Here is a 4,695-nt window from a genome sequence, read left to right on the forward strand (position 1 = left end):
TGCTGGGATTACAGGCTTGAGCCACCGCATTTGTTTTGTTTTTAAGAGCTGGGGTTTCACTATGTTGCTCAGGCTGACCTTGAACTCGTGGGCTCAAGCAATCTGCCTGCCTCGGCCTTCCAAAGTGCTGCGATTACACGCGTGAGCTCTGCTGTTGTTGTTTTTTAATTAAGAATTATTTTAAATAAAAGCAATATAAATACATGGTTTTAAAAATACTAAGAGTTTATGTAGATCAGCTTATAATGAAAAGCAACAATCTTCTGTCCCAACTCTTTGTAAACCTAATGCCCCAGCCTAGAGACAATGATTTTTTACCTTTTTAGCTATTTTTTTCTGATAGTTTTCTTCATAGCTCTACTTTTCCTTCTTCCATCCCTCCCTCCCTCTCTCCCTCCTTCCCTCCCTCCCTCTCTTCCTCCCTTTCTCCCTTCCTCCCTTCCTTTCTTCCTTCCTTCCTTCCTTCTTTTCTTCGTTTCTTTCTTCCTTCCTTCCTGCCTTCCCTCCTTCCTTCCTCCCTTCCTTTCTTCCTTCCTTCCTGCCTTCCTTTTCTTCCAAGACAAAGTCTTGCTTTGTTGCCCAGGCTGGAGTGCAATGGCGAGATCATAGCTCACAGCCTCCAACTCCTGGGTTCAAGCACTCGTCCTGCCTCAGCCTCCCAGGTAGCTAGGACTATAGGTGTGAACCACTGAAACCACCTTTGCAAAAATTATAGCAGTGAGAAAATTATGGCAGTGGGAGAGATCTGATGTAGCCAGCCTCCCTGCTCTTGCCTTTAGCTTTCAAGTTGCCTTAATTATTCCTGGGCTTAGGCTGAGCTAACTCTGAAAGACATTTAGTTTATAGTTTAAATGTTAATAGCCCTTCCCCAAACTCAACTGCCTTTGCAAGGCTAATGAAAGGCCCCTCAGGCTGGGGGAAGAGGAGCCTGAACTCTGCTAAGGTATAGACATAAAATTGTCAGCCATTTTTCTAGAGGTTACAAGATATACAACTTCCCCAATTCCTCGTGTGAATAACATCACTATTGTAGACTGGCCTTTTGAGATACCTTTCCAAGTTTTTTGCGTGTCAGACACCCATGGCTCCACCTGGACCCCCCAGTCAATAGCTCCACTGCTCCTGTGACCCCACACAGGAGCAACCCAGTACAAGAAGAGGCTTCAACTCCCTATGATTTCATCTCTGACTCAACCAATCAGCAGTAAGCACCCATTACCCAGTCAGCCCCAGCCCTTTCCCCAAACTGCCTTTGAAAAACTCCTAACCCAGGAGCTTTTGATGAGATTGACTTGAGTAATGACTTTGCCTCTCAAGTGGCATGGCTGGCCTCATGTCTATTAAACTCTTTCTTCACTGCAATGCAGGATTTTTGTTTGTGCAGTGGGCAGGAAGAACCCATTGGTGGTTACACCACCACATCAAGCTAATTTTTAAATTTTTTGTAGAGATAGGGTCTCGCTACATTGCCCAGGATGATATCAAACTCCTGGCCTCAAGCGATCCTCCTGCCTCAGCCTCCCAAAATGCTGGGATTACAGGTATGAGCCATTGTGCCCAGCCTCTACTATTTCTTGATTTAGCAAACTGAGATATTTAAGGTACACAGCTGACCATGTGACCCCCACCTGAAACTGATGGCTGCCCTTTGGAATAAAGTCAAACTCCTTAACAGGGCTAACCAGGCCTGCATCTTATGACCCTTCCACCATGTTTATCTACTATTTAATTTTATTTTGTTTTCCTTGTTCATGTACATTGTGAATTTTTACATCTTTAGAACACCCGCCTCCTGGCATGTGTGCCATATATATTATCTCCTCCTCTGGATTGTGGGCTGGATGTGAATGATCTGCTTCTATGGACTAGATTTGTCAAAAGTGATGGACTGTCACTTTCATGACATTCCAAAGACTCTGGTTTCTCTCTTGCTTGCTTGTTCTAAGAGAAGTGAGCTGCCAGGTTGTAAATTGCCCTGTGGAGAGGCCCACATAGCAAGGAATTGAATAGTAACAGCAACAGTCCATAGTGAACTGAATCCTGCCAGAAACTGTGAGTGAGCTTTGAAGTAGATCCACCCCCAGTCAAATCTTTGGATGAGACTGCAGCCCTTCCTGACACGTTCATTGCCACTTTATAAGAGACCTTGAGCCATAGCACCTGGCTCAGCCCAGATTCCAGCCCCACAGAGACTGTGAGATGATAAATATTTGTTGTCCTCAGCCACTAAATGGAGTAATTTGCTATACAGCAATAGATAACTAATGTCACTATTATGCCATATAGTTTTCTATTCAGTCATAGAGTATTCCTTTTTTTTTTTTTTTTTTTGAGATGGAGTCTCACTCTGTCACCCAGACTGGAGTGCAGTGGTGTAATCTCGGTTCACTGCAACTTCCGCCTCCCAGGTTCAAGTGATTTTCCAGTCTCAGCCTCCTGAGTAGCTGGGATTACAGGCGTGTGCCACCACACCCAGCTAATTTTTATACTTTTTAGTAGAGACAGGGTTTTGCTATGTTGGCCAGGCTGGTCTTGAACTCCTGACTTCAGGTGATCCATCCGCCTCGGCCTCCCGGAGTATTGGTATTACAGGCATGAGCCGCCATGCCCAGCCTAAAAATTTAATCTTCTTAACGCCTCTTTCCTGTACCCATAAAAAACTGTGTTTACAGATTGGGCATTCCTTCCACATCTGTTCCTGTGCTCATATCACCATATACAAAATATTAAACACAGACCGGGCACGGTGGCTCACGCCTGTAATCCCAGCACTTTGGGAGGCTGAGTCAGGTGGATCATGAGGTCAGGAGATCGAGATCATGCTGGTTAACATGGTGAAACCCTGTCTCTACTAAAAAATACAAACAATTAGCCAGGTGTGGTGGTGGGCACCTGTAGTCCCAGCTACTTGGGAGGCTGAGGCAGGAGAATGGTGCGAACCCGGAAGGAGGAGCCTGCAGTGAGCCGAGATTGCACCACCGCACTCCAGCCTGGGTGACAGAGCAAGACTCCATCTAAAAAAAAAAAAAAAATGAAATTAAACACATGAGAGACTTATTAGGTCATTCCATTATTTATTTATTTATTTATTTTTCCATCATTTATTCTTGAACAGTGTTCTCTGGCTTGATTTCAGACACAGAGATCCAAAGTACCCCAAATGTCTGTCAATTATAGCTGTGCTCTCCTCCCTGCCAAAAGGAAACCCTGAAGAGTCACATGGTTTACGTGAGCAATTAGCAGCAGCTGGCCAGAGCAGAAGAAATATACATGCTTCTATTAATTTCCACGGGAATCTGGGACTGTGCTTTAGGGTCCTAAAAAACACAGACAGCACTGGACAATAGAACACACGCTTGGCTGGGTGCGGTGGCTCATGCCTGCAATCCCAGCACTTTGGGAGGCTGAGGCGGGCAGGTCACCTGAGGTTGGGAGTTTGAGACCAGCCTGACCAACATGGAGAAACCTCATCTCTACTAAAAGTACCAAATTAGCCAGGTGTGGTGGCACATGCCTGTAATCCCACCTACTAGAGAGGCTGAGGCAGGAGAATCTCTTGAACCTGGGAGGCGGAGGTTGCAGTGAGCTGAGATCAGCCATTGCATTCCAGTCTGGGCAACAAGAGCAAAACTCCGTCTCAAAAAACAAACAAACAAACAAAACACATGTGCTCCGAAAACACATGTCCTCAGCACTGCCCTCTGCACAATGGAACTGCAAAGTGAAAATGCTTTTATTGCCTTTCTACAGGCAAATGAGTATTGTTCTTCCAAGAGGCCATTGTTGAAGAATCTCTAGAATTCTTTGAGAATCACCTTCCACAGACTGTTTCCACAAAGTATAAGGGCGCTGGGCTTAGTCCTTTGGTCAGCCTCATATTTTACCCTTCTCCAGCCCCATTCCCTTACTGGATGACACTTCTCTGCTCTAAAACATCCTCTACTCCAGGTGGTCTTGCATGAGGGCAAGTTTTACTTTTTGTTTTTTCTTTCTTTCTTTTTTTTTTTGTTTGAGACAGGGTCTGGCTCTGTCATCCAGACTGGAGTACAGTGGTGAGATCTTGGATCACTGCAACCTTCACCTCATGGGCTCAAGCGATTGTCCCATGTCAGTCTCCTGAGACGCTGGGATTACACGTGCCTGCCACCACACCCTGCTAATTTTTCTGATTTTTTTTTGGAGACAGAGTCTTGCCCTGTCGCTCAGGCTGGACTACAGTGGCGCAATCTCGGCTCACTGCAACCTCAGCCTCCTGGGTTCAAACGATTCTTCTGCTTCAGCCTCCTGAGTAGCTGGGATTACAAGGCAAGCGCCACCACGCCCAGCTAATTTTTGTAGTTTTAGTAGAGACGGCGTTTCACCATGTTGGTCAGGATGGTCTCGAACTCCTGACCTCGTGACCCACCCACCTCGGCCTCCCAAAGTTCTGGGATTACAGGCATGAGCCACCATGGCCGGCCTAATTTTTAAAATTTTTTGTAAAGATGGGGTTTCACCATGTTGCCCAGGCTAGTCTTGAACTCTTGGACTCAAGAGATCTACCTGCTTCAGCCTCCTAAAGTGCTGGAATTACAGGTATGAGCCACTGCGCCCAGCCAAGTTCTACTCTTTCTGCTGCTTGCTGCCAGGGCTTTCTTCACCTTCGGGACCACTTGTCATGAAGTACTATAATCACATAGATCTCATTTTCCCACT

Source organism: Colobus angolensis, unplaced genomic scaffold (genome assembly GCF_000951035.1).
Source record: "Colobus angolensis palliatus isolate OR3802 unplaced genomic scaffold, Cang.pa_1.0 Scaffold130, whole genome shotgun sequence".
NCBI lineage: Eukaryota > Metazoa > Chordata > Mammalia > Primates > Cercopithecidae > Colobus > Colobus angolensis.